The 25,443-nt window shown below is 42.5% G+C and overlaps 1 long non-coding RNA gene across 1 annotated transcript in view; it reads right to left on the reverse strand.

Moving 5' to 3' along the window:
• LOC122688735 overlaps positions 1-24,423 on the reverse strand; it is an 82,992-nt gene extending 58,569 nt beyond the window's left edge. The window contains exon 1 of the long non-coding RNA XR_006339557.1: positions 24,318-24,423. This is a non-coding gene — a long non-coding RNA (uncharacterized LOC122688735). The remainder of the gene's footprint in view (positions 1-24,317) is intronic.
• Positions 24,424-25,443: the final 1,020 nt, after the last annotated feature.

Genomic DNA, 25,443 nt, shown 5'->3' on the forward strand with positions numbered 1-25,443 from the left:
CAATAGCTCTTGGAAGGCAGGTGATGGGTACATGAAGGTTCATTACACTATTCACTCTACCTTCATCTGGGTTTGAAATTTTCCCTGGCAGAAATACTCACTTAAAACTAACATAAGTTATTTTTGCAAATCAGAAGCACCTATATTTAATTCTTGCCATTAAAAAATGCTATATATCTTAACTCATTAGCTAAAAATAAATAGGAGCATATTGTTTGTTTATTATTTTTCTACATTTTAAAAATATCCCTGTGCTGCAGAATGGAGAGTAAATGGGAGACAAGGAGAGAAGAGACAGGAGGCCATTAGCATGTTGTTCAGGGACCCAGGTAAGAGATGGGTGTCCTGTACTGACAGTGGCAGGGGGAATGAAAGGAAGGATTTAAAATGTTCAGGAGGTAAAATGGCCAGGACCCAGTGACTGACTCGACATGAGTGAATCATGCATTCAGTGACTCTCCCTGTAAAGATTTAAGGCCACCCACTCTGCCAGAGACCGTGGGAGGAAGGAAAGGCAGGTAGGACAGGAGGTCAGACATCCACACAGCTATCTGACAGTAATAAGATGAAATAAGCTAAAAGGACTAAAACATTCTTGAAAAAGTAAAAGCCATAAGTAATCATTAGCTTAAAACATGCTGGAATGAAGTACCAACAAAATTTAAAAAATGCTGGAATGTAAATGTGGTAAGTTGAAGAGTGCATACTTAAAACATTAGAACTAGAAAAAGTGGCCAAGATAAAATAAGCAGTAAGAATACATCATAAAAAAACAGATAATACAACAGATACTATTTTTTTTAAAAGACAAAAGCAGGGACTTTCCTGCTGGTATAGTAGATAAGAATCTGCCTGTCAATACAGCAACATGGGTTCAATACCTGGTCTGGGAGGATTCCACATGCCTTAGAGCTACTAAAGCCCATTTGCCATACCTACTGCTTCGGAGCCCAAGAGCCACAGCTACTGAGTCTGAGTGCTGCAACTACTGAAGGCTGAGCTCCTAGAGCCTGTGTTCCACAATAAGAGAAGTCACCACAGTGAGAAACCGGGTGCACCACAACTGAAAACCCACTCGCAGCAACAAAGACCCAGTGAAACCAAGAGCAAATATATTTTTAAAAGGACAAAAGTAAATAAAATAATATTAGCTAATGGAACATATGAAAAAGATTAAATAGTTAAATAAAAATTATTTAAAATGCATAAATCTTGCTAAAAACCTATTCTAACCAAAGGATAAAAGGAGAAATATGGGCTGTGACAGGGATGTCAACACACCGGTGAGCTGCCCAGGCCTCTGGTCAACCGCACCTCTCATCACCACCGTGAAGCACTCTGAGCCCAGCCATCCAAAGCACTTTCCATTCTCCAAATCTACCACATTTTCCTTAAAGGACACTGATGGAGGGAGGTGAGGATTACATGGCACAGTCCACAGAAAACCTCATAAAAATCCTCTTTAGACATTTGTACTCTCCTCAAAGCTTCCCACTCATCAGTCAGTCAGTTCAGTTGCTCAGTCGTGTCCGACTGTTTGCAACCCCATGAATCGCAGCACGCCAGGCCTCCCTGTCCATCACTAACTCCTGGAGTTTACTCAAACTCATGTCTATTGAGTCGGTGATGCCATCTAACCATCTCATCCTCTGTCATCCCCTTCTCCTCCTGCCCCCAATCCCTCCCAGCATCAGGGTCTTTTCCAATGAGTCAGCTCTTCCCATCAGGTGGCCAAAGTACTGGAGTTTCAGCTTCAGCATCAGTCCTTCCAATGAACACCCAGGACTGATCTCCTCCAGGATGGACTGGTTGGATCTCCTTGCAGTCCAAGGGACTCTCAAGAGTCTTCTCCAAAACCACAGTTCAAAAGCATCAATTTTTCGGTGCTCAGCTTTCTTCACAGTCCAACTCTCACATCCATACATGACTACTGGAGAAACCACAGCCTTGACTAGACAGACCTTTGTTGGCAAAGTAATACCTCTGCTTTTCAATATGCTGTCTAGGTTGGTCATAACTTTCCTTCCAAGGAGTAAGCGTCTTTTAATTTCATGGCTGTAATCACCATCTGCAGTGATTTTGGAGCTCCAAAAAATAGTCAGCCACTGTTTCCACTGTCTCCCCATCTATTTGCCATGAAGTGATGGAACCAGATGCCATGATCTTTGTTTTCTGAATGTTGAGCTTCAAGCCAACTTTTTCACTCTCCTCTTTCACTCTCATCAAGAGGCTTTTTAGTTCCTCTTCACTTTCTGCCATAAGGGTGGTGTCATCTGCATATCTGAGGTTATTGCTATTTCTCCCGGCAATCTTGATTACAGCTTGTGCTTCTTCCAGCCCAGCGTTTCTCATGATGTTCTCTGCATATAAGTTAAATAAACAAGGTGACAATATACAGCCTTGACGTACTCCTTTTCCTATTTGGAACCAGTCTGTTGTTCCATGTCCAGTTCTAACTGTTGCTTCCTGACCTGCATATAAGTTTCTCAAGAGGCAGGTCAGGTGGTCTGGTATTCCCATCTTTTTCAGAATTTTCCACAGTTTATTGTGATCCACACAGTCAAAGGCTTTGGCATAGTCAATAAAGCAGAAATAGATGTTTTTCTGGAACTCTCTTGCTTTTTTGATGATCCAGCGGATGTTGGCAATTTGATCTCTGGTTCCTCTGCCTTTTCTAAAACCAGCTTGAATATCTGGAAGTCCACAGTTTACGTATTGCTGAAGCCTGGCTTGGAGAATTTTGAGCATTACTTTACTAGTGTGTGAGATGAGTGCAACTGTGTGGTAGTTTGAGCATTCTTTGGCATTGCCTTTCTTAGGGATTGGAATGAAAACTGACCTTTTCCAGTCCTGTGGCCACTGCTGAGTTTTCCAAATTTGCTGGCATCCTGAGTGCAGCACTTTCACAGCATCATCTTTCAGGATTTGAAATAGCTCAACTGGAATTCCATCACCTCCACTAGCTTTGTTCGTAGTGATGCTTTCTAAGGCCCACTTGACTTCACATTTCAAGATGTCTGGCTCTAGGTGAATGATCACACCATCGTGATTATCTGGGTCGTGAAGATCTTTTTTGTACAGTTCTTCTGTGTATTCTTCCCACCTCTTCTTAATATCTTCTGCTTCTGTTAGGTCCATACCATTTCTGTCCTATATTGAGCCCATCTTTGCATGAAATGTTCCCTTGATATCTCTAATTTTCTTGAAGAGATCTCTCGTCTTTCCCATTCTGTTGTTTTCCTCTATTTCTTTGCATTGATCTCTGAGGAAGGCTTTCTTATCTCTCCTGGCTATTCTTTGGAACTCTGCATTCAAATGGGTATATCTTTTCTTTTCTCCTTTGCTTTTAACTTCTCTTCTTTTCACAGCTATTTGCAAGGCCTCCTCAGACAACCATTTTGCTTTTTTGCATTTCTTTTCCGTGGGGATGGTGTTGATCCCTATCTCCTGTACAATGTCACACACCTCTGTCCATAGTTCATCAGGCACTCTGTCTATCAGATCTAGCATACACAGAGACAATTTCAATCCTCTACCACAATGGCTGCCTTCCCACACCCCCTAAGTCCTCAGCAGGACGCCAGCCACTGGGTCCTAGAGACAGCATTTTGTCCAGTGTGGAGTAGGTTTCCAAAACTCAACAGTGGGAATTTTGCAGGAGATGCCATAAGGCAGGACCACTGATCTTATACCCAGAGCATATCTTTCTTTAAGATGCAGCGACCAGCTACTAGGCTTTCAGCACATTGTCCAACACTGGGCTATCACCAGCAGCACTGCATTTGCATTTGGACAGCCCTAAGTGTCAGAAGTCAGCACGCTCTGTTCTCTGAAAAACACAGCAATTCCAGTTGCCTCCTCCACAAGGCACTACTTGTGAAGTTTAAATAGACAGCAACAGTTCACAGAATTAGACTCCTCAGCAAGAATCTACCTAACCTCTTGTACAAGCTTCTTTTCAGTTCTCATAGCCATTTGGATTATGTAAATCATTACACATACTTATTTCTACCAGGATGATTGCTGGCTTTTTATTTTTTCAGTTCCAGAGAGATCAGGAAGCTTCTTTGTCCAGACTTTAAGAAGCCTTGGTGGGGGGAGCTTCACCAGCTATACAGCCTTGCATTCATCTGGAAGAAGATGCAAGTCTGAAATTCCATCTATTCCAAGAGAGATGCCAATACCACAGATATCAGACAGCAATGGGAGTATAGAACAGCCTTGCTCTAGACTGGATGCTATGTCCCCTCAAATTCATATGTTAAATCCTAACACACAATGTGATGGTATTAGAAGGTGAGGGCTTTGGGAGGTGATTAGTTCAGGAAGACAGAGACTTCACAAACGGGATTAGTGACCTTATAAAAGAGACCCCAGAGAGTTCTCATCTCCCTTCTGCCATATGAGGCCACCAAGAGAGGACAACTGTCTGTAAACCAGAAGGCGGCCCTCACTAGACACCAAATCTGCCAGTACTTTAATTGTTGGACTTCCCATCCATCATGTGAAAGTGAAAGTGTTCGTTGCTTCAGTCCTGTCTGATTCTTTGTGACCCCATGAACTGTAGCCCACCAGACTCCTCTGTCCATAGAATTCTCCAAGCAAGAATACTGGCGTGGGTAGCCATTCTCTTCTCCATGGGATCTTCCTGATCCAGGGATCAAACCAGGGTCTCCCACATTGCAGGCAGACTCTTCATTGTCTGAGCCAACCAGGGAATCCCTTCCCTTTCACACCCATACATCAGAAGTGTGGGATATAAATCTGGGCTGTTTACACGCCACCCAATCAATGGCATTCTGTGACAGCAGCCCAGACTAGGACAAGCCTCCAGTGTAGAATTAATAAGAAGTGGTTAGGAACTAGTTTCCTAACTCCTGAGTCCTTCGCCCGGGGGCCTTTATTTGCTTTCGGAAGATAAAAATTTAAAGAGAGTGGAGGAAGGGGGAATTTGTAAAGTGATTGCTTTGAAGAGACTTGTTAAGATGCTGTGAGTCCCTCCCTACACTGCCATGTAAGGGGAAGGATGTGCTTTCTGTCACCTTAAACCTGGGTAGGGGCTGCCCCTGGGCCACTGAAAGTGTGTGAGGATGGTCCCCACACTTAGGGGACACTGTGCACTGTAGAGAAATCTGGGTGGCACACAGCAGTGAAAGAGGGCACACAGCTGGGATGGGCCTACATCTTCCAGGTTTTACAGGAACGGAGATGCAGACCATGAGGAAAAGCCAGCCCGGGTCCATTTTAAAACCTGCCAAAAGGTCTTCCCGGGAGGGCGTGAGGCCTCCAACGGTAAGACAGTGTATGAAGAACATCAGAGAATCAGGAGGAGAGCAGTGTGGAGTCGGGGGAGTTGCATAGTCTGCATCTAGGGAGTGGCAGGGGGTTCCGAGGCAGAGGCATTCCCAAGCAGCCCACCAGAGCATCCGAGAAAGAGTCAGCTAAAAGTATCTGCCAGGCTGGGAGTGTGGAGCAAGTGGCAGGTGAAGGAAGCACTCTCCTGTCCTTCCGTCCCCCCAGCCACCCCCACTCTTCCAACCAGAGGTCAGGAACAGCAGTTATGGGGATAGAGCAGAGCTATACATTACAGTGAAGAAAAACAGTGAATTCTGACTAGATAGCAAAAAAAAAAAAAAAAAAGATTTCACAAAGATGGTGGAGCTTGAACTGAGGCTTAAAGTATAAAAAAATATTTTAAGAGACAGACAAAGCAGGAAAAAAGATTTTCAAGGTGAAGGAATCATACAAGGCAAGGCACAGAGAGGTGAAGGGTGCACAAGCTCTAGTGACGAGAGCAGAGTCTGATGGAAGATGGCGCAGGGCCAGCTAGGAGAATGTTGGAATCGGCAAGCGTAGGAATCCAAACTCTAGCCAGTGGGGAGCCACTGGTAAGACTGATAAGAGGGTAGAAGGATGAGCAAACTTGTAGTTGGGGAAGATAAGACTGGTTGTAGAGGCAGAATTTCAGAAGCAAGATATTTGAGGTGGGAAATGGAAAAACCAGTTATGAAGCTACCATAACCACACAGGCAAGTTATATATGTATTTTCTTCCTTTACTTATTCATCTGTCAATATGTGATTTCCATGTGTTGCCTATTGTAAATAATGAAATGAACACGGGAAAGCAGATATCTCTTAAAGATAATCATTTCATTTCCTTTGAATAAATGCTCACAAGTGGGATTGCTGGATCATGTGGTAGTTTCAATTTTAATTTCTTGAGGACCCTCCATACTATTTTCCACAGTGACTGTGCCAGTTTATATTCCTGCTAACAGCACCCCAGGCTTCGCTTTTCTCAGAAACACTTGCCAGGATTTGTTCTCTCTTATCTTTTTGATAATAGCCATTCCAACAGGTGTGAGGTGATTTCTCACTATGGTTTTGATTCGCATATCCCTGATAATGAGTGATGTTGAGTACCTTTTCATGTAGCTGTCAGCCATTTGTACGTCTCCTCTGCAAAAGTTCAGGTGCCTGGCTCACTTTTTACTAGGTTATTTGATTTTTGGCTATTGAGTTGTAAGAGTTTCTATATTGACTCCTTATAAGACACAAATATTCCTCAAGTTACAGTGGAGTTATATCTTAATAAACTCATCATAAATTGAAAATATCATAAGTCTAAAATGCATTTAAAATACCTAACCTACTGTACTCGTTGGAAAAGACCCTGATGCTGGGAAAGATTGAGGGCAAGAGGAGAAGGGGGCGACACAGGATGGCATCACCGACTCAATGGACATGAATTAGAGCAAACTCAGGGAGACAGTAAAGGACAGGGAAGGCTGGTGTGCTGCAGTCCATGGGGTCAGAGAGAGTCAGACATAACTTAGCAACTGAACTATGATCAAACAAGATAGCTTAGTTTGACCTACATTAAAGACACTCAGAACACTTACACTAACCTACAGTTGGGCAAATCATCTAACACAAAGCCTAATTTAAAATGATGTTGAATATCTCATATAATTTATTGAATAATGTTTTGAAGGTGTATGGCCACAGAATGGTTGTAAGTATATCAGTTGTTTACCCTTGTGATTACATGCCTAAGAGCTGTGGCAGCATGCCACAGCCCAGTCTCAGGAGAGAGTATAATAGTGCATACAGCTAGTCCAACAGAAGATCAAAATTCAAAGTGTAGTTTCTATTGAATGTGTATCACTTTTGTATCAATGTAGAGAAAAAGAAAAATTCATTAGGTTGAACCATTGTAAGTTGAGGACCATCTGTATATGCTTTGAAAATATTTTCTCCCATTCTATAGGTTGCCTTCTCATTTTGTTCATTTCTTTTGCTACACAGAATCTTTTTAGTTGGACACATCTCATTGCTGGTTTTTGCTTTCGTTGCTGGTGATTTTGGTGTCATATCCAAAATATCATTGCTAAGAACAATGTTAAGGAGCTTTTTCCCTGTGTTTTTCTCCAGGAGTTATAGAGTTTCAAGTCTTACATTCAAGCCCTTAATCCATTTGGAATTAATTTTTATGAGTAACAGAAAATAAGGGCCAAATGTCATTCCTTTACATATGAATATTCAGTTTTCCCAACAGCACTGATCGAAGAGACTATCATATTCTCAGTGAGTATTCTTGGCTCCCTTGACAGAGATTAGTTGACAGTATTTGGGTAGGTTTATTTCTGAGTACTTGATTCTTTTCCTTTGGTCTTTGTGTCTGTTTTTATGCCAGGATCATACCATTTGGTTACTACAGCTGTGTTACTTATAGCTTGAAATCAGCAAGTATGATGCCTCTAGTTTGGTTCTTAAGATTGCCTTCAGTTCAGTTCAGTTCAGTCGCTCAGTCATGTCCGGCTCTTTGTGACCCCATGAATCACAGCACGCCAGGCCTCCCTGTCCATCACCAACTCCTGGAGTTTACTCAAACTCAAGTTCATCGAGTCGGTGATGCCATCCAGCCATCTCATCCTCTGTCATCCCCTTCTCCTCCTGACCCCAACCCCTCCCAGCATCAGGGTCCCTTCAAATGAGTCAGCTCTTTGCATGAGGTGGCCAATGTACTGGAGTTTCAGCTTCAGCATCAGTCCTTCCAATGAACACCGGGACTGATCTCCTTTAGGATGGACTGGTTGGATCTCCTTGCAGTCCAAGGGACTCTCAAGAGTTTTCTCCAACACCACAGTTCAAAAGCATCAATTTTTTTGGTGCTCAGCTTTCTTCACAGTCCAACTCTCACATCCATAACATGACCACTGGAAAAACCATAGCCTTGACTAGATGGACAAAGTAATGTCTCTGTTTTTTAATATGCTGTCTAGATTGGTCATAACTTTCCTTCCAAGGAGTAAGCATCTTTTAATTTCATGGCTGCAGTCACCATCTGCAGTGATTTTGGAGCCCCAAAAATTAAAGTCAGCCACTGTTTCCATGGTTTCCCAATCTATTTCCCATGAAGTGATGGGACCAGATGCCATGATCTTAGTTTTCTGAATGTTGAGCTTTAAGCCAACTTTTTCCACTCTCCTCTTTCACATTCATCAAGAGGCTTTTTAGTTCCTCTTCACTTTCTGCCATAAGGGTGGTGTCATCTGCATATCTGAGGTTATTGATATTTCTCCTGGCAATCTTGATTCCAGCTTGTGCTTCTTCCAGTCCAGCGTTTCTCATGATGTACTCTGCATATAAGTTAAATAAGCAGGGTGACAATATACAGCCTTGATGTACTCCTTTTCCTATTTGGAACCAGTTTGTTGTTCCATGTCCAGTTCTAACTGTTGCTTCCTGACCTGCATAGTAGTAGTCATTTGTGAATCCATAAGAATTTTGGAATTTTTTTCTGTATCTGTGGAAAATGTCACTGAAAATTTGTTAGAGATCATACTGAATCCATAGACAGTGTTGAGTAGTTTGAACATTTTAATATTAACTCTTTCAATCCATAAACATGGGATACCTTTCATTCATATGTTTCTTCTTCAGTTTCTTTCACCCAGGTCTTACAATTTTGAGCATATGCATTTTTCACCTCTTTGGTTAATTCATTCCTAAGTATTGTATGGTTTTTATGCTATTCTCAATGGGATTTTTTTATTTCTTTTTCAGATGTTTCATTGCTAGCATACAGAAACACAATTGACTTTTGTCTATTGATTTTGTATGCTAAAACTTTACAGAATTTGTTGACTACTTCAAACAGTTTTTTTTTTTTTTTTTTTTTGGTGGAATTTTTAAGATTTTCAATGTAGGAGATCTTGTCATCAGCAAACAGAGACAATGTTATTTATTTATTTCTAATTTGGATTTATTTTACTTCTTATTTGCCTATTCGTTTTAGCTAGGACTTCTAGTCCTCTGTTGAAAAAGAGTGGTGAGAATGGGCACTCTTATACTATTGACCTTAGAGGAACAGCTCACCGGTAAGTATAAAGCTAACTGTGGTTTTGTTATGATTGGCCTTTACTATGTTGAGGTGCGTGCCTTCTATATCCAACTTGTTGAGAGATTTTTACCATAAAATAATGCTGAACTTTGTCAAATACTTTTTCTGTATCTATTAAGACAATCATATAATTTTTATCCTTCATTTTGTTAATATGGAATATCAGGTGTTTTTATTTGCATATGTTAAACCATCCAGACATCCTGGGAATAAATCCTTTTTGATCCTGGTGCATGATACTTTTAATGTGCTGTTAAAATTAATTTGCTAGTATTTTGTTGAGGTTCTGATGCCCTTGTCTAACTTTGGCGTGAGACTAATGCTGGCCTCATAAGATGAGAATGGAAACTTTCCCTCCTCTTCAATTTTTTATAAGACTTTGAGAAGGATTGGCTTTAATGCTTCTTTAAATGTTTGGTAGAATTCACTGTTGAAATCATCTAGTCCTGAGCTTTTCTTTTTACTCATTATTGGTCTGCTCAAATCTTCCACTTTTTCATGATTCACTCTTGGTAGGTTTTGTATTTCTAAAAATGTAACCATTTCTTCTAGTATGTCCAATTTATTATGGTAGTCTCTTATAAGCATTTGTATTTCTGTGGTAATGTTTCATCTTTCATTTACAATATTGAGTTTTCTTTCATTTTTTTATTTGGAAGTATGGGTAAAAGTTTGTCAATTTTACCTTTCAGTTTTATTGACATTCTTTATTATTTCTCTATTTAATTTAATTCTGCTCTAATCTTAATTATTGCCATTCTTCTGCTAAATTATGGCTTAGTTTCTTCATTTTTCTTCCTGGTTTTTTGAGGTGTAAACTTAGGTTGTTTATTTGAGATCTTTCCTTTTTCTTAAGGCAGGCATTTATCACCATAAACTTCCCTCTCAGCACTCCTTTTCCTGAAGCACACAAGTTTTGGAATGTTGTATTTCCATTTTCATTTGTTTGAAGATATTTTTTATTTCTATTTTTAAGTCATCTTTGAGCTACTGTTTGCTCAGGAGCATATTTTATCTCCATACATTTGTGAATTTTCCAGTTTCCTCCTGTTACTCATTTATAATTTCATCAGAAATAATTTGGTCAGAAAGGACACCTGGTGGTTTCAACCATTTTTTAAATTGCTAAAATTTGTTTTGTAACCTAACATACAATCTCTCCTAGAGAATGTTACCTGTGTGTCTGAAAAGAAATGTGTATTCTGCTGCTATTGGCTAGAATGTATATGTTAGGTCCATTTGATCAATAGTGTAGTTCATGTCCAGTGTTTCCTTATTGATTTTCTGTCTGGTTGATCTAGCCATTGTTGAAAGTGGGATATTGTATTCCTCTATTATTGGATTTCTGTCTCTTACCCACTTCAAATGTACAGTATTTGCTTAATATATTTAGGTGTTCCTACATTGGTGTAAAAAGATTTATAAATGTTATATCCTCTTGATGAAATGATCCCTTTATATAATTATCTTCTTCTCCTGTTACAGTTATGATCTAAAGCCTATTTTGTCTGATATAAATATAGCCACACTTGCTCCTTTTTTGTTTCTATTTGCATGGAATATCTTTCCATCCCTTAACTGTCAGCCTGTGTGTGTCCTTGAAGCTAAAGTGAGTGTCTTATAGGCAGCATATAGTTGAATCTTGATTTTTATCCAATCAGCCACTCCATTCATTTGTATTAGAGAATTTAATCCATTTACATTTAAAGTAATTATTCACACCCAAGTCCTTACTGTTGCCATCCTGTTAATTGTGTTCTGGCTGTTTTGTAGCTCCATTCTTCCTCTCCTGCTGTCTTCCTTTATGAATTGATGGTTATCCATAGTGTCATACTTGGATTCCCTTGTCTTTGTGTGAATCTACTATGGGTTTTTCTGTGGTTACCCTGAGACTTATTTGAAACATTTTATAGATATTACAGTCTATTTTAAGCTGATAACAACTTGAATTATAATTTTAAAAACCCTACCCTTTTACTGGTCTTCCCTCATAGCTCAGTTGGTAAAGAATCCACCTGCAATGCAGGAGACCTCGGTTCTATTCCTGGGTTGGGAAGATTCACTAGAGAAAGGATAGGCTACCCACTCCAGTATTCTTGGGCTTCCCTTGTGGCTCAACTGGTAAAGAATCCGCCTGCAATGCGGGAGACCTGGGTTTAGTCCCTGGGTTGGGAAGATCCCTGGGTTCAATCCCTGGGTTTGGAAGATCCCCTGGAGAAGGGAAAGGCCACCCACTCTCGTATTCTGGCCTGGAGAACTCCATGGACTGTATAGTTCATGGGATCCCAAAGAGTTGGACACAACTGAGTGACTTTCACTTTCACTTCACCCTTTTACTAACCCCAAACACATTTTATGTTTTTGTTGTCACAATTTACATCTTTATATATTGTATATTGATGGACAATTTCATAGTTTTGGCTATTTTTAATAATTTTGTCCTTTAATATCATATAAGGGTTAAGTGGTAACACAGCACCTTACAGTATTAGAGTATTTTAAATCTGACTATTTATCTATCTTTACCAGTACGTTGTATATTTTAGTAAGTATCTATGTTATTAATTAGCATATTTTTGTTTCAGTTTGAAAAACTCTTTTCAGCATTTCTTGTGAGGTAAATCTAATGGTGATATACTCCCTCAGTTTTTGTTTTCTTGGCAAAGTCTCTGTCTTGCTTTCATTTCTGAAGAACAACTTTGCTGGATAAAGTGTTTCAGTTGGCAGTTCTCTTCTTTCAGTACTGTGAAGATATCATCCCACCCTCTCCTAGCTTGCAAGGTTTCTGCTGAGAAATCCACTGATGTCTTTATGGGGTTTCCTTTTTAATGAGAAAAAAGTTTTTCTCTTGCTGATTTTAAAATTCCTTCTTTGTCTTTGATTTTAGACAGTTTTATTGTAATGTGTCTTCAAGAAAATCATTTTGGATTGAAATGCTGGGGTAATCTATTAATTTTATGAACTTGGATGTCCATATCTCTTCCCAAGTTTGCTATGTTCTCAGTCATTATTTCTTTAAGCAAGTTTTTTGCCCCTTTATCACTCTCTTCTTTAGGATTCCAATTATGCTTAGATTGTTTTTCTTAATGGCATCTCATAAATTCTATAGGCTTCTTTTTTTTCAGTCTTTTTTTTCCTTTAGTTCCTCTGACTGGATAATTTCAAATGCTCTGTCTTAAGTTTCCTCTGCTTGGTTGAATCTTCTGTTAAGATTTCTACTGAATTTTTCAATAGATAGTCCAGTTCTATTAAACTATCAATGTATTCTTCAGTTCCAAATTTGTTTGGTTCTTTTTTGGTCTGCTCTTTGTTGATCTTCTCATTTTGTTCCTGCGTTGTTTTCCTGATTTCATTTAATTGTTTACCAGTATTCTCAGAGAACATCTGTGGAACAATTATTTTGATAACTTCATTGGGCAAATCCTGGATCTCCATTCTTTGAGGCCAGTTACTAGAGGTTTATTATATTCCTTTGGTGGAGATGTGTTTGCTGATTCTTTATAGCCCTTGTGTAAGTGTCTGCATATCTGAAGTAGTCCAAAAATTCCAGCCTTTATGGACTGACTTCAGTAAGGAAAGACTTCATCTGATGATAGGGACATTGGAGTATGCTATGATTCTAGGTCAAGTGGCGGAGGGTGTCAAGGCATAGGGCACGTAGCATCTCTAGATACAGAAGGGCATGATGTCTCATTGGCTCAGCCACTGGGGTCCACAACATTTACAACTGTGTGGTGTCTGGTGAGTTCTGTGGGCATCCACAGCATCTGCAAGGGCTGTTGAGGGTCCTTGGCAGTACCTCCAGGTCCAGCAGCTAGGGACCAGGGTAGGCAGCATTAGTGGCCAGAGAGGGTAGTATGTACACACCCAGCAGCAGGACCCAGCTGCAGGTTCCAGTGTAATGACAGAAGCTGATGTACACACACACATACACAGTGGCAAAGGCCTCAACCAGCAAGGGTCAGGGCCAACTTTGGGTTAGCACTAGCTGCTGTAGGGGCCCTGATTGTGTGTGTACTCCTGTGGGTCTGGGGTCTCACCACATTTGCACACATAGCCGTGGAGGCCAGTGACAAGAGTCAGGCCAGAGGTGTGCAAGTGCATATCTGGAGAAGCTAGCATTAAGCATGCACACAGCAGAGATGGCAGCCACGGGAATCTAGCCTGCTGTCTTACACTTGTACAACACAGAGGCTGGAGCTGTTGCCAGTGAGTTTCCAGGAATCAGAGGGGCAGGGTACCAAACTCAGGCTAGTGAATGCCACACCCATAGACTGAAAACCAGTGACATCTCCAGGGGGCACGTTGGCTCCTCCAGTGGCAAAAGCCATCGCTGTCCTCTGCAGAGCAGGTCACTGGGAAGCCCAGTCGCTCCTGCTCTGTGGCTGGTACTGGCCACCTCTGCTCTTCTTCCTTGCCCCCAGCCACCTGCATACATCTCGGCTTTGCCAGCTTCTGGGTGCAGTGAAATCAAAGTGGGTTCTTGGTGTAGTGTTTGAAATCTGGTCGCTAGTCCCACTCTCCCTCTCCCCACAAGGGGAACTCTTTCTCGATGGGGAGCAGGGTCAGCCTGTGGGATGGGATGACGCAGCAAAATGAAGCTATTGTTCCTTCGCGTTTGTGTAGTTATTCTGTTGTGTGATTTTTTTTTTTTTTTGGCAGGGGGAGGCGGGGGGCTTGTTTTGTTCATCGCTCTACTGCATTGCTGAAGCTTCTGAAGCATACCGCAGAGCTCTCCCAGGCTGTTATTTTTCCTGTATCGCTAACTATTGATCTTTTGGGAGGGATGTTGGCTGGGGTCTTCCACCCTGCCATCTTGGTGACTCATCTCCCTAACACAGGCTTTTTGAAGGAAAGGATTATATATTATCCCAGGCCCTGTTACCCAGGGGGTATTCAGTAAACTAACAAATACAGAAATAAGGGAATCAATCAATGGACACAGAAGTTCCTACCAAGATTTTTTAAAGGCAATAAGACTGAAGAGCAAAGAAATCACAAAGAAAATCTTCTTTCCCTAATCAGGCCTCTAGTCTGCCCAATTGTTTACCCTGTTTATTTAAATCCTTCCTTCTTCAACTGGCTGCTCTGGCAAAAAACTGACACAGACTTTGCACCCTTCTTATTGCTTCACCAACTCTCCCTGGGACCTGGTGGCCTGCAGAGCTCTTTACTAATAAATTACGCCAAGAGTACTCAAGAGAGAAGTTCCTGTTGTCAGACCAGCAGATGGATGAGTTTCTGATTTGAGAGATGGATCAAGCCCACACGCTACTGCTCAAGACAGGCATCTGTTGCATCAAAGCCCCTGGAAGACCCTGAGCTTGACCAACTATCTCAGCAGCTTTATCTTACTTCAAAAGCCAAACTGAACCTTCTAAAGCAAAGCAAAGCGTTCCAGATTGGGTGGATTTATGCTCATCAGCAGGAGGAGATCCAGGAGCTCATTATGACATAGAAGGTGGTTTGTTCAGGAAAACCACAAAAGCATAAAGGAAAAGAGAAACCAATGAGCCACAAGCCAGCAAAGTATATAAAACAGCAGGAACCACACACACTCCAGTCCCATTAGGAAAATAGGAGGAGATTAAAAGGAGAAAACAAACAGTTTTAATGTTTTCATGTGAAATGGTTACGGCTTTTCCCCAAGTCATCATTTATGAAAATAAATTTACTTATTTCCAACAAGTATGCTAAATATATGTGTGGGTGTGGGGTGGGGGGTGTTGGGCCTCTGTCTCAGTTGTTTAGACTATTGTATTAATGAAGTCAAGAGCAGTGGTTTAACCCTCAGGTGGCCTGCTTAGTTTCACTCAGGATGACTTCATGCACCACCTCGGATCTCTCTGCTGCCTCAGGTCAGCGTTCCCTCCAAGCCAGCACTGACCACAGGCATCATGGGTAGACAAGCAACCCTTCTTCAATTTGGAAAAGCATCAAAACCTTTATGCTTTAAATTGGTGAGTCATAGTGTATCAACGTCACTTTTTTATTTCTGCCATACTATGGGCTGAATTGTGTCCTTCCTAGACTCCATATGTTGAAGCCCTAACATTGAGTACCTCAGAATGTGACTGCATTTAGAGATAGAGTCTTTGGGCTGGGGGAGCAGGCCAAGTGGCTTTTGACATCTTACTTCTCCAACCAGTGAACCTGGACCCCTTGCAGTGGAAGCACAGCATCCTAACCATTGACAGGGTCTTTACAGAGCTAATTAAAAATGAGGTATGCCCTAATCCAGGCTTCCCTGGTGGCTCAGTGGTAAAGAATCCGCCTGCCAGTGCAGGAGACCTGGGTTCGATCCCTGGGTTGGGAAGAATCCCTGGAAAAGGAAATGGCAACCCACTCCAGTATTCTTGCCTAGAAAGTCCCATGGACAGTGGAACCTGGCGGGCTACAGTCTATAGGGTTACAAAGAGTCAGGCATGACTAAGCTACTAACCAACAATAGCAAGGTCCTAATCCAACACAATTAGTTTCCTTCTAAGAAGAGGAAATCTGGACACAGACACAGAGGAAAGATAACGTGAAGACACAGGGAGAAGATCGCCATTGGCAAACCAAGGAAAGAAGCCATGGAAGGAACCAAACCTGCTGGCAATCTCAGACTTGCAGCCTCCAGAACTTGGAGACAATAAGTTTCTATTTCTTAAGCCACCCAGTATGCAATACTTTCTTTCTGTAGCCCTAGAAAACTAGTACATGTCACATTTCCTCTAATTAACTTTGTGATACCAATAAAATGAAAGTTCCAAGGAGGCAGAATTTTTCAAAGTCGAGATCACTGCTGTATTCCCAGCATCTAAAATGATGCCTGTTACAGAGATGGCACTCAATAAATAATTGTTTGGGGAAAAAAATAATGAAGACATAGATGACATAAGTCTAAAATACCATTTCTGAACTATTTTCCTTCCCTCTTACTCTAGTTAAATCCTGGTTATATTGTTTTAAAATGATTCAGAGAATTCAAACCACCAATAACTGTAATACACCATATTCAATTTTGCACAGTAGATATACAGTCTAATGAGACATGCATGTGTTTTATGAACCTGCTTTCTCTCGGATCCACACTGCTGGTGATGGATTCTGTGCTCTCAGACTCAGCAGAAGTCATCCTCTTTGTTCAGTTTTGCCATTGCAAATCCATTGAATGAAGAGTCACCTCAAAGACTGCTAGTGATTGCATGGGACCCAGGAAGACCTGTCTCAAACTCCCCCCAAATGCCAGCCTGTCCATCAGTCATAGGAGCTTTAACCAATGGCCACCTCCATCACCACCTCAAACCTAGAGTATCTACTCCCTTCAACTTAACAAGTGTTCACTGAGCACCTATTCAGTGTTTAGCAAAATACATAGCAAAAGGAAGTGGAAGAACTGGATGTAGAAGGCCATGAGCCCAGTTTTCAAGTCTAGTGATATAGCAGGAACCCAAGGCTGAGATGCAAGAAGGAATCAAGGAAGCATATGGCCTGAAGTTAGGAGGGAACCTGTGTTAGATTTAGGAAATGTGCTGCTCATGGCCAAGTCCTCTCCCCTCTGCAGCCTCAGCTCTTCCATCTGCAAAACTGGGAGGGCAAGCAAGGTCTCTTTCAGTCTATGGGACTGTGGATATGTGACCATTCAGACAGGCTGCCTTGACTGGTTGCAAAGACGAGCAAGTTACCTCCAGGAAGTGTGCATTGAAGAAAGTTACTCTTGGGTGTACCGAGGCTGGACATGAATAAGAAACCCCAGGAACAAGCAGCGTTGGGGCTGGTCTCTTGGTCTCTGCCTCCTTCCCTCCTTCCATGGCTCTATGCTTCTGTAATCCACACAGTTCTCTTCTCTCTGTCTCTATCTTTTCTGCTCCCTCATCATCTCATTTTACATGTGGCTTTGGCCATGACTGTCCTGACTTCTGCCTCAGGAGATCACTGGTAAACCCCCGTATTTAGTAGTTGCTGAGAAAGAACATCTGATGTGCTCGATAATCTTTTTACACCAGATTGTCACCATAATCCACCCCTGGGCCACCAATAATTTGGGTTGCTGGACCCAAACCACCAGCAATGGTCATCTGACTGTTCTGGTAATAAACGCACACGCTTTCATAGCTGAATTAGAAAACTGAGTCCCCACCATGTCCCAGACTCTGGGCTAAATAGAATATTATTGTGACAAAAACAAGCCCAGTGATCCAGCACCTAACACGGTGCCTGGACAGACAGGAACTCCTGATCAACAGTTACTGAATGACTATATAAGCATCTCTGCCTCTGTGGCTGTTCTCTCGCCCACAGAGGTGTGCAGGGCTGTCCCTGAAGAGACTGAGAACCCCGAGTCACACTGAAGAAAGGGACAAGTAACCAGGTGGGGTGAGTAACAGGGGCTGAGGCCCAGGGCACCCTGGGACTAAGGCTGGCAGCTGAGGCAGCAGAGATGTGATGGCTGGGCAGCTGCCCTTGGAAGGGGGGATGGGTGGGTTAGGATGTGGAGGCCAAAGGTCATAATATAGGTAGAGTCCACAAATGCTTAACACAGTACATTATCTGGAATGCAGGCTGGGTTGCCCCATAAATGATGACATTTTATCTTCTATAGCCTCCTTCTCTGCATCCATAATTAGACTTATCGGGAGCTGTGTGGGTCCTTATCCTCTGAATCAAACCTTCTGGAGATGGGGAAAGAAATACCAGTCAGTCTCCCAACCATAAGGCTATCCCTGGATGGGCCAGGCACTGAAGACCAGGATCAGACATTAAGACCCTGTGATGAGCAATGAGACTCCTGGGCCACTTTTGTGACCTTGAAAAAAAATCAGTTAACCTTCTGGACTTTGATTTCTCACTGGTAATATGAGAATAAGATCTTTCTTACATCCTTTTTTGAATCCTAATGAACAACAGAGAAGAAAACAGATTTTTTAAATGGCTTGTGAAAGCACAAAGTCCTAAGCATGTTTAAATTTAACAAAATTAACAATTTTAATTATAATGAATCAGAAAACAGTCTGTATTTAGGTATAGGGGGAAGAAAAGAAGGAAATACACCAAAATGGCCAGTTATCACTGCTAAATAATGGCAGTTATTTTCAGATGGTAAGATGTGGGTGATTTTCATTTCTTCATACTTTTATCCTATATTTTTCAAATTGTCTAAAATAAAAGTATGATAAGCAGAAAAATCTTTAAAAAATGTGTGGGTCAGTGAGATTCCACTTTCTTCCTTGGCTATGCTAGCTGCCTTCTGAACATTTTATTGTTCTGTTCCTAAGCGTTTCACTTAGAGGCTGGGCAAAGAAAATAAAAGAAGGTCAGCTTCAAACCAGTCAATTTCTGCGGCATGTTCTTGCCCCTTTGAAAGGATTCGCTGGAAAGAGAAGGCTGAAACCTCGCAGCCGAAATGAGACTTAGACGGCACGCTTGCATTTCAACTACTCAGGCTGTCCTCACATCCTGCTACTAAGATTTCACTTTGCCATGGTGTTTCATCTCATTTGGGGAATCCATATGATGTTCTCACGAAAATTACTCAAAAGAGAAAAATGTTCTCAGACCCTCAAGGAAAGGGGGATGATGTGCAAGTTTTGAGCTTCTGAGATTTATAAAGGGATACTATATAACTGGACCCAACCCACCAGCAATGGTCATCTGACTGTTCTGGTAACAAACACACAAGCTTTCATCACTGAATTAGAAATCTGAGTCCCCACCATGTGCCAGACTCTGTGCTGAACAGAATGTCATGCTGACAAAAGACAAGCCCAGTGATCCAGCACCTAACACGGTGCCTGGACAGACAGGAGCTCCTGATCAACAGTCACTGGATGACTATATGAGCATCTCTGCCTCTGTGGCTGTTCTCTCACCCGCCGAGGTGTGCAGGGCTGTCCCTGAAGAGACTGAGAACCCCGAGTCACACTGAGGAAAGGGACGAGTAACCAGGCAGGGTGAGTCAACTGTATGTCCCTTTTACCAACTCTATCACCCCCAAAATGGGGGGAAGGGATATTACTTAGAGCTTTGGAACTGAGTTAAAATCAAAGATAAAGGAGAGAAAGAAACGTCTCAATTCATGTCAATGCATGGCAAAAACCACTACAATATTATAAAGTAATTAGCCTCCAATTAAAATAAATTAATTAATTTTTTTAAAAAAAAAGAAATGTCTCAAAAGCTAAACTTGAGCATCAAAGACAGACAGGATAGTAGATGTTATTAAGAAATCATGTTTATATTTTGTTTTCAAACTATCAATGTATTCTGAGGCATTTAAGGATTAAATAAGTCTGGTGTTTGCTTTCAAGTAATCTGGGGGCAATGAAAAATTGGGGGGTGATCTATGACACAAGAGCTACAAGATCAGCAAGACTGGCCATTTACTGAAAATTGTAGAAGCTGGGTGATGGGGACACCAGTGGGTCCCAGACTTGTCTGTAGCAGCCAGGGAACTTCAAAAATACTGATGGCTATTTTAACTCGCAGAGATTGTGAGTTAAATGGCCTGGGAGGATCCCTCGGCATTGGAATTTTTAAAAGATCCCTAAGTGATTCTAATATGCGGGAACCATTGGGTTTACTATTCTCTATACTTCTGAGTATATCTGATTATTTGCAGAGCAAAAGTGGTTGTTTTTTTGTAATGCAGTGGAAATGAAAGATAGTTAAGCATGTGAGTGGGGGGAGGGGCCCTGCCCCTCCTTGTCTGAGGACTGAGTATTCACTGGTGCAGCTCTGAGTCTTTAATGCCAGCCCCGCCCCACCTGCAGCCGGCTCCCCACCTCTTCATTCCTAAAGTTGGGTGGGAACCTGAGGAACCTGTGCAACCACAGTAACCCACAAGCACCACCCTCAAGCCCCGAAAAGGAAGAAACCTGAGTGTGGGGGTCTGGGCCTCCCAACACAGCCTCCTCTTCACCCCTCCCTTCCACTTAGCCACCCCCACACCATTCTCCCTGGGCTCATTCTTTTGTGACAGTGAATTATCCACTTTTATCTCCTGCCAGGAAGGGAAGCCCAGGGCTTCCTAACAGCCCCATGATTGATCTTAATCATCCCTGGATGGATGGATGCTTTTTACCCACTTATTTCCAGCAGGACCTGCAAAGCCCTCTCCCCTGGCTTCCCAAAGACCCCCATGGACAGGCCTATCTGATAGGATAATGCTTTCTTTTAACCAGAAGATCTCAATAGTAGGTTTCATGTTCTCAGCTGTGCTCACAGTGGGGATGTGATTTTCTTTCATGAAAATGCTATTATTATAGAACTCCAGGCTCACCATCCTCCCTACAATAATTCTCTATTATTTGTGAGGAAATGGTACTTTGGAGAGGGATTTGCATGTGGTTCTCTAAGACAAGCAAAGCATAGCTGACAGTCAAAGGCTTCCATACAACTGTAACTCCAGCCAGCTTCCAGTCACACTGAGGAAAGGAACGAGTAACCAGGCTAGGTTTAAAGGACTAGATCTGATAGGGACAAACAGATTTAAGGGACTAGATCCTACAGACAGAGTGCCTGATTAACTATAGATGGAGGTTCATGACATTGTACAGGAGACAGGTATCAAGACCATCCCTGTGGAAAAGAAATGCAAAAAGGCAAAACGGTTGTCTGAAGAGGCCTTACAAATAGCTGTGAAAAGAAGAGAAGCGAAAAGCAAAGGAGAAAAGGAAAGATATTCCCATTTGAATGCAGAGTTCCAAAGAATAGCCAGGAGAGATAAGAAAGCCTTCCTCAGCGATCAATGCAAAGGAATAGAGGAAAACAACAGAGTGGGAAAGACTAGAGATCTCTTCAGGAAAATTAGAGATACCAAGGGAACATTTCATGCAAAGATGGGCTCAATAAAAGACAGAAATAGTAGGGACCTAACAGAAGCAGAAGATATTAAGAAGAGGTGGCAAGAATACACAGAAGAACTGTACAAAAAAGATCTTCACGACCCAGATAATCACAATGGTGTGATCACTCACCTAGAGCCAGACATCCTGAAATGTGAAGTCAAGTGGGCCTTAGAAAGCATCACTACGAACATAGCTAGTGGAGGTGATGGAATTCCAGTTGAGCTATTTCAAATCCTGAAAGATGATGCTGTGAAAGTGCTGCACTCAATATGCCAGCAAAGTTGGAAAACTCAGCAGTGACCACAGGACTGGAAAAGGTCAGTTTTCATTCCAATCCCTAAGAAAGGCAATGCCAAAGAATGCTCGAACTACCGCAGAGTTGCACTCATCTCACACGCTAGTAAAGTAATGCTCAAAATTCTCCAAGCCAGGCTTCAGCAACGTGTGAACTGTGAACTTCCAGATGTTCAAGCTGGTTTCAGAAAAGGCAGAGGAACCAGAGATCAAATTGCCAACATCCGCTGGATCATCAAAAAAGCAAGAGAGTTCCAGAAAAAACATCTATTTCTGCTTTATTGACTATGCCAAAGCCTTTGACTGTGTGGATCACAATAAACTGTGGAAAATTCTGAAAGAGATGGGAATACCAGACCACCTGACCTGCCTCTTGAGAAACCTGTATGCAGGCCAGGAAGCAACAGTTAGAACTGGACGTGGAACAACAGACTGGTTCCAAATAGGAAAAGGAGTACATCAAGGCTGTATATTGTTACCTTGTTTATTTAACTTATATGCAGAGTACATCATGAGAAATGCTGAGCTGGAGGAAGTACAAGCTGTAATCAAGATTGCCGGGAGAAATATGAATAACCTCAGATATGCAGATGACACCACCCTTATGGCAGAAAGTGAAGAGGAACTAAAAAGCCTCTTGATGAAAGTGAAAGAGGAGAGTGAAAAAGTTGGCTTAAAGCTCAACATTCAGAAAACAAAGATCATGGCATCCGGTCCCATCATTTCATGGCAAATAGATGGAGAAACAGTGGAAACAGTGTCAGACTTCATTTTGGGGGGCTCCAAAATCACTGCAGATGGTGATTGCAGCCATGAAATTACAAGACGCTTACTCCTTGGAAGAAAAGTTATGACCAACCTAGATAGCATATTAAAAAGCAGAGACATTACTTTGCCAACAAAGGTCCGTCTAGTCAAGGCTGTGGTTTTTCCAGTGGTCATGTATGGATGTGAGAGTTGGACTGTGAAGAAAGCTGAGTGCCGAAAAATTGATGCTTTTGAACTGTGCTGTTGGAGAGTCCCTTGGACTGCAAGGAGATCCAACCAGTCCATCCTGGACGAGATCAGTCCTGGGTGTTCATTGGAAAGACTGATGCTGAAGCTGAAACTCTGGTACTTTGGCCACCTGATGCAAAGAGCTGACTCATTGGAAAAGACCCTGATGCTGGAAGGGATTGGGTGCAGGAGGAGAAGGGGACGACAGAGGATGAGATGGCTGAATGGCATCACCGACTCGAGGGACATGAGTCTGAGTAAACTCTGGGAGTTGGTAATGGACAGGGAGGCCTGGTGTGTGATTCATGGGATTGCAAAGAGTTGGACACAACTGAGCAACTGAACTGAACTTCATAGATGTTGGTCACTGTTAGAGAAGCAGAGTGAGGCCATCTGAGCCTCAAAAAGGCAAAGAAAATGGAAGGTATGAAGAACCCAGCATGTGCTCCTGTTCTAGACACTTTATAGTAGAGGTTGCACTCCCAACATCCATAGGGTCAGGGATGGAAAAAGAACAAGGGAAGCAAGTTGAGCTGGGCATGGTGGAGACTACACTGCCTCAAGAAGGCAGCCATGACTTAAGTGTTAGGCCATACTTTCCTGCAGAAATGTTGGCTTCATGTAGCAAAATCTATTTTTTTCACAGAAGCTGGAAGCCTAGAATCCCAAGCAAAATCTCTCCATTTTTAAATGGTGGTAAAGAACTTCATTTTCAGGAAGAAAAAAAAAAAAATTGGTAGCAAACACTACATTTTAAAATACAGGTATGTTTGGACGGGACAACCCTAGGTTGAAATCTGCTGTCTTGCTCATGTATCAATCTCTCTCCACTCCTTCCCCAAATACCCTTTTAAGCAGCCCCCTGGCTCCCAGAGCACCCCAAACAAACTTCTGGTGGCAATGCATTTTCTGCTGCACTGAAAGCTTTCATGGACATATTGGCATCCATACCTGCCAGGAAGGGACCAGGGTTCATTGCCTGGGCACCCTCAGTACCCAGCTTGTGACTGGCATATAGGTCTTAAAGGTATGAATGTTTGTTGCATGACTGACTGAATGGATCCACCTTTCATTTACTCCTCACCACCAACCCACCATGCTGGTGTTCTTATTCCCAGCACACAGATGAGGAAATTGAGCCTTAGACCGGACAAAAGACTTGTCCCAACCCCCCAGTTCCCACTACGTCTCCCAAATCCAAGCCTGTGCCCCTTGGGCGGACCCCTGCCTCCTCCACGGCATAGTCGTCCTCCCCTGCTGACACGCTGCACCTATTGAAAGCCATAGTCTGGACTTAACGAGACAAACAGCACGTTTTTAAAATCACGTCAAAAGTCCGCCACTTTTCAGCTCAATGTGTCAACAAACTACTCACCAATTATTTACTGTTGTGGCCTGTGACCCCTTGCTGGGTCAAGGTCTGAAGTGGGTCGGCAAATGAGTGTTTTTAAGATACCTATTAAATACCCAACGGCTGGTGCGTGTTAACTGTCCTGACCCTCCCCCATCAGGGAGGAGTTTTTGAACAACACAGAGCATCTATTCTGCCTCCTGCCTTTTAATTCTTTAAAAGAAAATATAACCAAAACAAAAACACTGCTCTCTGTCCGAAGCAGCAGAGCAGCGTGTGAACATTTCTCCGCAGTGGCGCGCTCTCAAACACCGGACTCCCTGGGAGAGATGTTCTGACCCGGGACTGGACCTTGGCCGCCACTCACTGGGGGAAGGGGCAGCAGGAGTTCTCCCCTTCCTTAATAACAAATGCACGCCTGTTCCGGAGAGACTTACCTGCTGGCTTCAGTTCTAGCCTAGGCATCAACGAGAATCCCACAACCTCCTCCAGGCACCCCCAAACCATGCAAAGGCACCGGGTCCCTCATACCCTTCAAGGAACTATTGGGCATTCAGAGCTGCGAGTACCTTGGCGGCCGAAATCCAAGTGCCTGGCCTGCCACCTTATGGACACTTGAAGGAAAACACCATGGTGGGCCAGATCCCAGTGCCCTCTGCCTGCAGATTATCACTCTCCACCGGGAGAGAGCAGGCAGAGAGATGGAAATTCAGATGAGCTGCAGATTAATGTGGCAAAATTAAAGAGAACCCATGAGGAGGATTCGGGGATCATTTTTCCTCCATTTAATTAACACTTTATATTAGGAATTGTGCGAGGTTTAAATGCTCTAAATCCAAACCACAGATGAATCTCTAAAATATGATCTAGTGGTTCTTAAAGTCTGGTGGGTGTCAGAATCTCCCAGAGAGAGTTTCAAACTGTAAATGCCCGCCCCAATCCAATCTATTTACTCAGAATCTAGGTCCAGTAATGGTTGATTTGTTTATTTATATTGTGAAGGTCTTCCCTGATAGCTCAGTGGTAAAGTATCTGCCTGCAATGCAGGAGATGCGGGTTCAGTCCCTAGGTTGGGAAGATCCCCCGGAGGAGGGAACGGCAACTCACTCCAGCATTCTTGCCAGGAACATCCCATGGACAGAGGAACCTGGCGAGCTCTACAGTTCATGGAGTTGCAAAGTTCATGGAGTTGGGACACAACTGAAGCAGCTTAATGCATTGTGGTAAAACAATATAACATAAAATTTCCACCTTAACCATTCTTAAGTATACAGTTCTGAAGTCTTAAATATGTTCACAGTTATGAAACAGATCCCCAGAACTTTTTATCCTGTAAAACTAAAACTGTCCTCTAAACAATTCCCCATTCTCCCCAACCCCCAGCCCCTCGTAATCACTATTCCACTTTCTGTTTCTGTGAAGTAACCTTTAACTACTGCACATAAGTGGAATCATGCGGTACTTTTCCCATCATTGCCAGCTTATTTCACCTAGCATCCTGTCCTCAAGGTTCACCCACACAGGAGCATGTGACAGGATTTCCTTCCGTTTTGAGACTGACTT

This window comes from Cervus elaphus, chromosome 33 (genome assembly GCF_910594005.1).
Source record: "Cervus elaphus chromosome 33, mCerEla1.1, whole genome shotgun sequence".
In the NCBI taxonomy this organism is placed as follows: Eukaryota; Metazoa; Chordata; class Mammalia; order Artiodactyla; family Cervidae; genus Cervus; species Cervus elaphus.